Genomic DNA, 13,859 nt, shown 5'->3' on the forward strand with positions numbered 1-13,859 from the left:
CTCTCTTCCCCATGGGCACAGCAGGGGGAACAGTGTTGGGGAGGAAACTCGCCTTGTGGTACGTAGCCTGTAGATGGACATCTGGATTCCGGCACTGGGAAGTAACCTCAGACTGAGGACACACACAGGTATAACCTGCACCTTTTGTTTCCATTTGTTCTAGAGAGCTGCATAGACAAGCTTAATGTCTCAAATTTGTTCTTTGATCTCCTTTTCTCTAATGTGATTTCCCATCATGATTTGTGCTGCTCTTTGTGTCTTTCATCTTCTCTGAATCTGGTAATTGAAAGAGCAAGAGATGAGGTTTGCTCAGAACAACTCAAATGGTTACACAAAAAACTGATTTTTTTGAGAGAACTTTCTCTCTGAGGATCAAATAAGAAGTAACAAAAATTGGTAAGATCATTAAAACCACTGTGTAGCTATCACAGGGATAGAAATTATTCTACAGTAAATGATTATATTAATTAATAAAATTTACCAGAGGCAACTCAAACTTTCATTTGGAACTTTTCAATGTTGTGTATTTGAAGATGTGTTTCTATAAGCAACAGTAGTAATTCCTTTGTTATGATGCATTTTGGAGTAATGGTAAATAAGAAAAGGCCTCAATGTTACTGATAATTTGCATATAGACACTAAAGTTTTGTAAGATGCAACCCAAAAATCAAGCAATATGTATATTTAAGTCATTTACCTAAAGCCTTTAATTCTGTGTTAATATTGCTGCTTGAATTACTAGTTCTTATTTACATTTCAAAGGCTTTAATGCCATATGTCCACTGGACTCTTTGTATGAAGTTCTTATTGCATACAAAAGTTTTGATTCTTATTGACTATTCCCTTAAAAATAATGCTGAAAGCTCTTTGATGCTACAAACATTACTCTGAATCTCAGAGCATGCTGACAGGTGATAATAAATGCCTTTCCTCATACAGTTTTGTCCCACATGGGTGCATATATTCCACTCAGAAAACTGACTGTCTTAAGAGGTCAAATTCTTCACAATGTTTCTCAATGTGATTTTGCAAAGTTGTTTTCTAACTCTATAAAATATTGATCTTATCAAAGTCTCCTCTCTTTTATAATTCTCCTGGAAAACATTTATCTGAATTTATTGCTACACTGTACTTCCAAGTCCTCTTTTCCAGACCAACCCAAACACTCTGTGTTTCCTACCTTGCCTCTATAAAGTCAGACCCTGCAACCTGGTACATCTTCCCTTATACTGCAGTTCAAACACTGTGTCATTGGCCTTGATCAGCAGGTGACATTTCCATGCAAAAGTAACCACACATTTATTTTGAAGATGATCTAAGGTAAGATGATTTATTAATTAAATGTTACCTTATCAAGACTAGGATCTTTTCATCCTACATGCTTTATGAAAATGCAGGACAGATAATATCCCACTCAAAAAAGGCAGAATGAGAAGTGATTTTGCTGTAGCAAGGTCTGCAAGGAGGAAGGCAGGATAGATAAACCCAAAAAAGGAGCCCAGGGAGGAAGCACATCTCAGAGACAGCTGCCAAATTATGACTGTGCTCTGATTGTTCAGTACAGCATAAGTCCATGCTCTGATTTACAAACATGCTCTCAAAATGCAAAAGTGAAGTTCCCTCATATCCAAGGCTTTAATAAGAAAGCACTGATGTTTTGCCTATTAATGAAAAACTGAGCAGGTTCTACGAATATGCATTAAGCACAACCTGAAAATTGTAACTTACAGGGAGGGTTTCAGACTAGTGTTTTCCAACCACAACACTAATATTGATGTGCTATTACCTGCTTCAGTGAGGCCTTATGAAGAACATTTGGCATCCCAACACTTGGGATGCCAAATTTCATAACAGAAATTGGGTAAGCTCTGTAATTGGGATTTGTCCTAGTGAATTTATCCCTGATTCCTGGCTATCCACAAAAGTTTAGATGGCAGAAATACTTTCACAGAGCATAACTGAAGCTAAAAAAAATACCTGTTGCATAAAATATCAATATTTTACATAGTATAAGCTTGGGTTTGAGCCTCTACAACAGCTCAAAAATTATTAAAATTCAACATTGAAAACCTGAGAATTTAACACAGCTTTTATAATGTGCAGTCTCTTATTCTTCTGCTCCACTATGACTTTTCTGAGTGAAAGATTTTCAGACTGTTAAGCATTAATGCTTTTATATCAAAGCAAGTTTGAAAATGTTATTCAAAATTATTCAGTTGCCACAAAGGAACACTATAGTCTTTAAAATGCTCCCTTTAGAACTGTCCCAGATAATTGACAGTGTGAAACGACGTTGTTTGTTAAATTATCACCTGGAAGAGGCTGTAAATAGAATTTTCTCCATTTCCATGGATTGCTCTACCTAATTAGCTGGTTAAGCAGCGCTGCAGATTGCAAAATGCATACCTAGAAGAAAAATAACCTGAATGAACTCCAAAAATATATTTCTCTTTATCTGCTATAGTTCCATAAACTGCAGCTCACATAGATAAACCTTTTCCCATTTAGGCTCCAAACTCTTATCTTCCTGTTACAGCCTGTAGAGCCTAAACTGTGGTTTAGTGAACAAAGCAGTAGAAAAGACTGACTAGTTCTGATAAAACACAGAGAAAGATTAAACCTTTATTTGAGAAAATGGTCCTGATGTTACTTGGGATACAAACCCATGTGGGCATCTCTGTCCTCCAACTGACATTTGATGAATATTTCAACCTTTTTAATTTGTAGCACAAAATTTTCCTTCTTGGCTAGCAAAGGCTTTGAAAGAAACTGAAGGGCATTGACCCTTTGTGGATTATAGTGGAAACAAGCAGCTCTTCCTCTAGCTAGCACTATGCAAACATGTGAATTCATGGGGACTCATGAAGCAAATTTGTTCCAGTTGTTATTTATTAGAGGATGGAGGATCCATTTTTCCTTACAGGGAGAGGCAACCAGAGCACACTTTCTTTTATTATGGATGATTTTTTTTCAGCACACAACTAGCTCAAGGTGATGGATCTGTGACTGACATGGGTTACATAGTAGAGTCTGGGTGCATGTCTCTCTGCATCCTGCATACCATGTTAGCAGCCATGGGTAAGTTCAGTTTTAGCTGACTTAAAGGTCACAAAGATCAGAAAAGTTTCTCCTCCTACGCTTCTTTTGTTCTTCCATGATGATGATTCAGCACAATAACAATTTTATACTTTCAGAAGTTGTTTTTTCTCTTTAAAATGATTCTAAAAAATGGCAGTTAAACCAATCTTTAGAGGTTGTGCATTAGTGGTAAACTGAAAATCTTAAACTGCCCTTTTACATTTAAACCAGCAAGCAAAAAATCTTGAGTTAAAAGACCAGTTTTAGTCTTTGAATTCGCACTTTCTGCTGCCTTTCAGGAGTGAATTAAAATGATTTAGAAATTATTGATGTGTACAGATTCGCAGATAAATATAACCTTTACTTTAAACTTGATACTTGCCTTTGCTGACCAAAAGGATATGACGTAGGTGTTCAAGAAGTTCTATAGTTTAATGCACATGTACTCAGGATCTTAAAAATATAAGTTTTGTAGCAGATGAATGACATTTCAAATTAAGGATTAATGGATCTGATCTGCAGATTAAGGCTGTGTTATGCATCAAAATGTTTTGGAATGGAAACTGAAATTTAATGAATTTGAAGAAAAAAAAAGGTTAGAATTGGTTTGATACGGAACACAAAGGAGAAAGGATTATAGGTGTTTTGCACTTCTGAAACTAACTGATTTATTAACCTATTGTAACAGGACCTGTATTTTAATGAGCTGAATGAATAGTTTTCTGCTCCTTCTGTTTATGAGTGTTTCAAACGTGTCTGGTAACAATTAATTGCACACTTTATCTGTGGATTCAAAGAAGAAAAGAAGCTTTCCTAGTTTTACACTGAACTAAACTGAGAACACTCAAAAGTGGGCATGTCATTTGTGATCATATTTACCAAAAGCTGCCCTGGCACACTGGTGTCAGATTTCTAGTTTGATATTTCAACTTGGCACTAGAATAGGTTTGCCCAGGGAGGTAGTGGAATCACCATCTCTGGAAGTGTTTAACAGGTATCTTGGACCTGGCGCTGGAAGATATGGTTTAAGGTTTAGGGGTTACAGCAGAGTGACAAGTTAATGGTGGGAATTGATGATCTTGGAGGTCTCCTCCAACCTTGATGATTCTATGATTCTAATTAATTCAAAAATATGACTCTCGTAAGGCAAAGTGGTGCCAAACATATACCACAGGCTGTCACTGATAAAACTGTAATTTCTTGAACTTCAAAGGATTGTTCTTACCTCATACATGTTCTTATCAAACACAAAAGGTTTTAGATAAAGCATTCGCTCCAACATAATTTTTCTGTTTCAAGCATTGTCCTGATACTCTTATAGCCTAAACAAGTTCTTCACAGGCTGTTGAGGCAGACAGATTGATTACCTTGCATTTTTTTTGCCCTGTAACCTCCATAAATGCATCCCCTATGGATGTCATCTATTTAACAGTCACATTATATATTGCAAAGGAAGCACTAGTTAGGGCTGTGCTAAATCTAAACTCAGTTGTCTGCATGAAACATTCTCTGGGGCAAACCCCACATTTACAATAGCAGGGGAAATATGGAATTTGTATATATATATATATATGAGTAGAACTCTAAAAATTCAGAGACAAATCAAATCCTGTCTCAGTACTCTCCACTGTTATTGAAAGTAAAATACAGGGCCATATAGGCTATGGCCCAGAGGCTTCTGCCCTACTGGAACAAAAGTAGCATCCTGTGGCCTTATGCTTAAGTTGCCTAATATATGTCAGCAATAAAGCAGGACCTGCAATGTAGGTGTATAATAGCAGCGTAAGTTACTTGGAAGGACAGTACAAAATTAAATTTTCTACAAGCTACTTAATTATTCCTTTTGGGAATGAATGGCATACTGGAAAAACAACTTTAGAAAGGGTTAGTTTGTTAACACGTGCATTTGCTGTTTTCTTTAAGTCCACTGTGCTTTGTATGACATTATAAAACTATTTTCCAATGAAGGGTAATTATTTTTTGCTGAAGGTGTAGGAAGTGGTAAAAATAACTGGTACTTCGATAGAAAAATTAGCATCTATAGGTTAATTATCAATCCCCTTGTGTCTCCAGACATAATTAATAAGACTATACTTCATTTTTCAGTCATAAAGAGCTCTCCTGCATTAAAACTGATTACATCAGATGTTTTTCTAGCCTGGTATCACAAACCAAAAATGCTAATTCACCTTCACTTGTATTGAACTTGTTGTGTCTTTGACTGTTGGTGCTTCTGCTTGGTTCATTCTTGGTCTTTTTGTGCTGACAATTCTGGATTCAAATTTCACCATCAGCCTAAGTGCAATGTTTCCTGACTGGCCATATGTGCAGAACAGGTCAGACCAGGAAAAGCAGGTAAAGATAGAGGCTGCAAACAATAAATTCACCAAGTAGTTTGCAAAAAAGTTGTTATTTTTCAAGAGTCTGGGTGAAACTGAACAAGTTCATTGTGAAGATGCTCACAGTACACAACAGAGCAATTAGAACTCAAAGATGACATTCCTTCAGGGCAAGGCACATGATAGTAGCATGATAAATCAATGCCAGTGTGCTCACCTGCCACAGCAGCACAACCCAGTACTCCCAGACAGCTTCAACCTCCTCCTCAGAGAGGCTGAGCAGAGTTTTCATCCTTCTACCAAGTTATTGCATGGAGCTGCTTGGGGGTTATGTGTACACGGAGCTGTTGTCACACAGATGTAACCCGATTACTTAACCCTGAAGAACTGTTGAGAAATAACAAATACCTGGAAAAAAATGGAACAAGGAATGTGGCATAAGCTGAATATAAAATTCATCTCCTTCACTCAGCTAATAGCTTAGACTACAAGGTGTAATAAATTCTTGAGTATGAATGCTACAGGGTCCAACAGATGGCTATATATATGCTATGGCTTGTACTCTGAGTAATGTATATAAGTGATCAATGGGATAAAGCAAGTGAGGCTTGAAATTAAAGAATGTGCACAGAGAGGTGTAACTCATGATGGAAGCAAGGAAACAAATGCAGGTTGAACTTAAAAGAGACCAGACACTGAACAATGAACATGGCTGAAAAATAACATATGGTGAAAACAGAATGACAAAATTCATGATGTGAAAGGTATGAAGAGTGATGCAGAGTACCAGGAACCTGGAGATTTAGAGGTGAGAAAAGAACTGAAACAAAACTGCAGTCCTTCCCAAAATGGAGAGAACTCTCCTACATTTTCCCTGGACTATTGAATACCTTTAGATATCAGGCATCAAATAAGCCTACCAGGAGATTAAATGATATCTGAGTACCTCGTCAAACATGGTAAAGTTTGACACCGTTATTACAGTCCCTTCCACCTGACAAAAAATCTAGTCAACAAGTGAACTTGCTGTATTCTGAATTTTTATCCAACATTGCTGATAGGCTTGACTGATAGAGCAAGACTTATGACATAATTGCCTTCTCTATTGAATTTTTATCCAATATTGCTGATAGGCTTGACTGATAGAGGAAGACTTATGACATAATTGCCTTCTCTAGAGAGTCTGGCAAGCAGCACCTTTCAATACCGCAAGGGTCCATGCTGCAAAGGTCTGGTGAGGTATGACTCCAGTCCTGAGACAATTAGGCTCTGGGAAATTTTTGAATGCATTTATTGCACCTGAGCAGGAGTGTGCATGAGTGATTTATATATGTGCATGTATCTATAGATATTGTTATATTTACACCCTTCCATATTTAAAAAGGCAAGCAAAGAACATTGTTCTGCTCCAGTAAACTATTTAAGCATTTGCTTATTAGTCAGCAAAGCATATAAGCATAAATTTAATCATGTGTCAGCCTCACTGAAATCAATACGACTAAGTGAAGCTCAAGTGGTCTAATGAAACAAAGCCCCATTAGGCAAAAATGAGGAAGATAGAGGAATTAATGTGGCTGCATCTAAAACAATTTCTGTTTGTTTGACATTTTCTCTGAGGATCCTGTTTCAAAACCATATATCTCTGTATGAGACCATAACTGTGGTTCTCTCTGCATTAACACAAGAAAAAAATAATTTGGCAGCTATTTCTGAGCCAATAAGCACTTCTGGTATCTAGAGTGTCTGTACAGAGGTATCAATGGGAGATGGGGAAAGAAGGTGACCTCCTGTTTAGAAGTACACTTTGAGCTTTGATTCCAGACCAATGGATTTTGAAGAAGCAACTTGGGAAAAAAAAGTTAGCAGTCTTTTTTTTGTATTTTTAATTTGCTTTTATATTTGTTCATGTTTTTTATTTCTCTGTTATCTTTTTGCATGTATCAGTTCACTTCAGACAACCTTCCTTTTGTAGTTTAAAGTGGTAAGTTATTCAGGTTTTTCATTTAACCTGCAGGGCAACAATCCTCTACATAAATTCATTACCAGTTAAATTAACTCAAAAATTAACTCAAGTAAAATCCAATATTTAAAAAATGAACTTGTTCATATACATAGATCCTAAATGCATGACTATAATAAAAGCAATAGCCTTAAATATTTTGTGAATATCTGAGAATGGATACAGAAAGAAGAAAATAACTGAAACAAAGAAGCCCTTTTGTCATTCACTCATTTAGGCAGAAGTTACCATGAAGTGACATAACTTACTTGGCAGTGATCATGCTAACTGCCAGGATGATACAACCATGACTGGGAATCTGAATGTTTCGTTTCTTCTAGTAAAGCTTTACTGTAGAGAAACAGTTTCTAACCGGAGTGACTAGGTGGTGCATTACTATTGGCACATTCCTGAAAACCATAAGGCAGTTTGCATGCACTGAAATTAAACAGCCTCAGAAAAAGTATTTCAGATGGACTGGCTTCTAGTCTGATTTTGTAGACTACAGGTACAGACTGCACTTCTCAAGAAAGTCTTAGTGATATTTCACTGGTAGGTGATTGGTTCACATAAACAGCCTTTAGATCTTTGAAATAAATCAATCTACATATGACAAGAGTGCTGATTTAGACAAAAAGATGCCTCTTCTGATGAGAATACGTGTCCTGAATGATAAGCTCTGGGCATTTTGAGACCCAAATGTGCCAGTTCAGATGAAGAAAAATCTCACTATTGTCACAAATATTTTATAATAGTCTTGGAATTTCTAAATCCCTCTCCATCTGCACTTTTAGGCTTTTCCCAGATTTCCCTGGTTTTCTTTACCTAGGTATTCCAAAATACTGCATCATCCTTTCTGTCATTTCATCCTCATTTCCAAGATCTCAACATATTATACTTAAACTTGCATTTTTTAAACCTTGACTCTAGCAACTTTTTTTCTCTGTATTCAATACAATACCACTGAAACAATTTTTCTAGATCCTCTATGCTCCATCACTTAATCCTGTGCTGGGTGCCCTTTTGTTCCTGCAAGCTTTGTCGTTGCCCATTAAGTACTTGTATAATTTATTCCATCCAAGTCATAACTGAGTATCTCATTGTGATGGGCATCTCTAACATCACCATGCCAGGGTCTTTAGTCTTTATTGTCCACTGATGAGCTTCACCCTTCATCTTCTCTCATAGGAGAACCTTTATTATTTTCTCGTGGATTTTTTTTCTGCTAAACTGTTCCCTCAAAACCACCATTGGCAGTTTCTTAGCTCACCTACACACACTGTAGAGATGAAACCCTCTCATTTACTATTAAGATGGGGTTGTTAACATTGATCCTCTCTGGGAATGCAAGGAGCAGCTTAGAGCACAACCATGAAAAATGCTAGAAAACTAATATATGCTATAACTAATCTTCTTCCCCCTGGGACTGTGTCACAGAATGGTCAGGTTGGAAGGAAATGATTCTGTGTGCACTTGTGAAGAAATTTATCTGATTCTCCTTTAAAGGTCAAAAAAATCTAGTGCTTAAACACTCATCATGCTGCCTCAAAAGAGCAGGTGAGGTGGTGTCTTCTAAACTGGAGCAAGAGTATCACAGAACATCTCGGGTTGCCTCGTAGGGAGGGGAGTAGGACACCAGCAAGGAGGTGACAAAACAATTTTAGTGTGACAGAACAAAATAATTGGAGGAAGAACAAAGCTGTTAATCTTAATTAGCTCTCCTTTCATCATTTTGTACTTCTGATTTTCTACCTGAATGAGTCTAATTATATAAGATAGCAGTTTCTGTTTTCCGTAAGTCGGAGACTTCAGCATACTAAGCAGACAGCCGAGGGCATGCTCTCCTACTACATAATCAACACCCTTTCTCAATCTGTTCTTCTGGGCATTAATGGTTTACCCACTCTAGTTTAAACCTATTGCTAAATTCTGACAGGAAACTGTGGATGTTTCCCAACATACACTAATATTTATTACATGAAAAATTGGTCATCGGTGTTTGTAAATAAGCTATGATATATGTGATTTGTCTTATGGAAACACAATCGATAAAATGACAGAATTTGAAAAGAAGTATAGCAGATATATTCAGTTTTGTACTCTAAACATACATTTAATGCTGCAAACATGAGTAATGAGGATTTCTAGCCAGACATTTGGCTACTCCCAATATTTGTAGGAGTGGTACCATGTTGTTCATGCTTTCATATCATCCTGCATGAGTTGAAATCTGTGGGGTCTAAATTTGCAACACCCTGACACAAACAGCCCTCACACTTAATGAAGCATCCAGGGAGCACAAGAGGAAAAGCTGCATTCTGTGTTGTATACAAGCAGCAAGTGAAGGATTCATTATTAGGCCATATACCTTAGTTTTACAATTTGCATAAGATAAACTTCAATGTTCTTTAAAAGAAATATAGATATATATTACCATTCCACCTACCATTTGACATGTACCTATGACTCTGATGTGTACTTTGCCCCAAAAAGGTATACAAATGCAACTGCACATGCTACAGTGTCTGAAGAGCCACATTAGCATTCATTAATAGGAAACACAAAAGGCAGACTAATGTTTATCTCCTCTCATTGTTATTCAGCTCAGTGCATAGTTACCTCGCAAAGCAGGCTTTAAGTTCCTATTTACAATGGTTAATTAGAATTTAGATTTGCAATGAAAAAATTCAGATACAGAGGAAAAGTTGCACAGAATAAACATTTTATCAGTTGTACTAAAACTTAACTCTTGCTTGTGATTTTTCTGTGCTATACTGATCTATGCTGAAATTGACTGGCAGCACGAGAATAAGTAGAAATAGAAAGTGTGCCTGCAAGGGATGTGATGCTGAACAGACATAATGGTCCAGGAAAGGAATATATATATATGTATATAATATATATAGCTATATATATATAGTTAATTCAAAGAGCTGTACCCACAGTTTCTCAATTAAAGAAAAAAATATATACATTGTCTTACAAGCCTGCGTTTTTTCCCCACAAGATTCCCTTAGTAGGAAAATTTGTATTGCTCAGTGCAAAAATGAAGCCAGTTAACAAATTCTCCCTCTTCATTTGGTTCCACTACACTGGAGATCAGCAGCACCCATTGAATCAGCCAACCCTCAAACCCTGTCTAGAAATTGCTCCTCTAAAAGCACTTTTACTATTTCTCTGTTTTAAGAGGCTCAGTGAAACTGAGAAGAAAGAAGTTACAAGAGATGGCTGAGCTGATCCAAGAGTCCATTACTGCCTAAGTGGGAGGTTTCCCTCCCCCCTCCTGTCTCTCTCAGCTGGAGCCCATCCTGCACTGTGGCCACACTCCAACACTTGCTGGGGCTGCAAGCAACAGCACTGGCCAGCTATAGAGCCTCATGTGCCCAAAGGAAGAGCCTGTATCCATGTGTTCCTATCCAAGGGAAGGTGTTGGCTTGCAACTGAGCCTGTCATAGGTCTGTTTCAGTGCAGGATCCATCAAGGTCTAGATCCTCCCCTCTTCCAAAAGAATGAGTGGTTAAATCAGCTCACACCATCTCACATGGCTCTAAAGCAAATATTTCTATGTGGTATTCATTCTCATTGCTCTCTCTCAGCTTTACAAAGTGCTCTCTCTTGCTGATAAAAGGTCTCAATACCCTCCTCCCAAAGTGCAGCTGGTGCACAACTCCCATCACACATAGCCTGTCCCTGCACTGACAGTCAAACACCTATGTCCTTCTTCCACCAGGAACAGCGAGTGATAACCTCATCCATGGATCTGCTCTCCATTCTAGTTGTTTTGCTGGAGTTCTGCTGTAGCACACACAGAAAATATAATTTAATCTTTCAGAAAGTCATGCTGGAATAAGCCATCACTTTCTCCACCTTAGAACGAAAAAGAGGGAGATGAAACTTAACTCTAAGTCAATTTCCTTTGAGTTCCATTATCTAAAGCAAAGGATACCATAATTTTTCAAGGACAAACTCCATTATGTGTGCTTTATCTCTATTTTTGTGTTACCAAGCATGGGAAAAGTACAAGACCCTTAGTAGTGCCTAAGAGAAGGACACACACAGCACATCAACAACATTAGGAGAGTCTTACCTGCAGCTTCAACTCACAGATATTTTTAATACTGTTAGTCCACTAATTAAAGAGCCATTTTAAAGTATTCATTCTTGTTACATTCAAGTAAAAGCTCATTTTAAAAATAAAAAGGGCTAGGCTTAAAATGTTAATTAAGTGCTTAAAAAAATTAGTATTTATTCTGGTACATATTTTACAAGAATGGTGCAGTGCTAAAAGAAGTTCCGAGTTTAAAAAAGCAACATTGTGTTCTCTGGCTTCATTTACACGACTGTATGTGCATATTATCACCAAAGGGTGCTTTTCTTTGAAAAGCAGGATTTCAACCTTTTTAATTAAAAGAAAACAAAAGTCATATTTTCCCCCCATGTTAGCTGTATTTTCAGGAGTTACTGACTAATGTAAATGGCAATAGAATCAGCATTACCATTTAAACAATCAGCAGCTGCAAAATGGAGGAAATCTAGATAGAAAAACTGCACAACAGTTAACAGGATATATTTTTGTCACATAACCATCAATTTGTTTCTATGATGTCACTAGAAAATATTTGAAGGGTAAAATATAACAAATTAAGCTAGATATACTATTTGCATCTTAATTTGAGTTCCAGAGTGTGATCATTTCCAGAGCTCCCCAGCTGAAGGAAGGTATACCCAGGACATCACTAATGATGCCCAGTTCTAGGCAAAGCACACAGCTGATGGAGTCTATGCTGGTGGCTGTGCATCTCCTGTTCCCAGTCACAGGTAGCTTTAGGACATCTAATACCCTTTTTTCAGTACACATATGACTACTTTTTAGGCTTCAGTACATGTCTTCCTTTCCTGTTCTCAGGGCTAACAGCCCTGTCAGAGCAGGCTCACATGCTGGACCATGAAATCCCCAGAAGAGCTACTTACTGTGGAGCTAATTGCAGCAACAACAAAAACAGGAAAACAACCTTTTATGCATAATCCATATGCAGCACATCTAAAATTAATCCAACAACAAAAAGTACAGATGGAAAGAGCCCAACTGTTGCTATTCTCATACTGACAGCTTTCAGAAGATGATCAGGGCTTTTTTTTTTTTTTAAAATCATCCTGGCTCTTTTGATTGGAAAACACTTTCAGGCACAATCTGAACCTGCTGCAATGTGATTAAAGTGGATAAACCATAGTTTTCCAGCTCAGAACACACCTACGGTTTCTGCCTGATGAAGGTACGCTGTTAAGACTGCAAGTATGGAACATGCTACAGCTTTGACTTTGAAAGTAGAGGAGCACTTATATTCCCAGCTCATCATTTTTTTTATGGCACAGATTAAAATGTTGGGTAATTTAAGACATACCAAACACTAGTTCCATCCTGCTCTGTTCAGCCAACCTTACTAACCACTGCTTTGGGAGGTAAACGTTGTGAGTAGTTGGCAGAGCCTATGACAAGGGATTACATGATTGTCCCTCTGCCTCAGATTCATGTAAAATGTAGAAAAATGTTGGTTATTTGTCAGGCACTCACATCAAACTGACAATGCTTAGAGCATACATTTAATACCTTAGAGCTGTACTGCAAAGCTAGGACAGATCATGCAAAGAAATGCTGCTGGAAGAGAAACACAACTAGTTGCAAAATAGCGATACTCCTGGAAATAACAGGCAAAAATAGAGAGAATGGCTCATGGGGCAAAGTTACAAAGGTGAGAATAACTGCTTCAGGAACTGAGAGAATGGTCTGAAGTTGCACCAAGGGAGGTTTAGGCTGGATATTAGAATATGGTTCTTCACTCAGAAGGTGCTTGGACACTCGAACAGCTCCTCAGGGCAGTGATCACAGCACCAAGCCTGACAGAGCTCAAGAGGCATTTGGCCAATGCTCTCAGGCACAGGGTATGATTCTTAGAGGTGTCCTGTGCAGGACCAGGGCTAGATGATCCCCAAAGGTCCCTTCCAACTCTGATTATTCTGTGATACCTTCGCACATACTGCTTATTCCATGAGGAAAAAGCAGAAATATATATAAATCAAAGTTAAACAAACCAGAAAAACCCACAAGATTTACAACAGTCCACAAACGCAAAGATTTCCCTTTTACACCTTTATCCCAGCAGCTCATTCTGAAACCCAAGCCAAACTCTCCAATGGCCCAAGCTTCTCTAAGCCCAGAGGACAGAGAAAACCATAGCTTTCTTTCTGGCTAACACAGTTCCAGATTAGGTTAGTGCAAACTGTCACCTATCAACCACAGGAGCACAAACAGGCTCTGCTCCAAGTATCCCCCACAACTCCTTTCCATAATCTAAGTGAAAGGAGAACACATGACATGTGCTAAGCCTGACAGGAAGGAACAAGAGCTATCTTGTGCTCTTCTGATTCCTTAAGATCATTCCTGC

The sequence above is a fragment of the Acanthisitta chloris genome, unplaced genomic scaffold, assembly GCF_000695815.1.
Source record: "Acanthisitta chloris isolate BGI_N310 unplaced genomic scaffold, ASM69581v1 scaffold12256, whole genome shotgun sequence".
Classification (NCBI taxonomy): Eukaryota; Metazoa; Chordata; class Aves; order Passeriformes; family Acanthisittidae; genus Acanthisitta; species Acanthisitta chloris.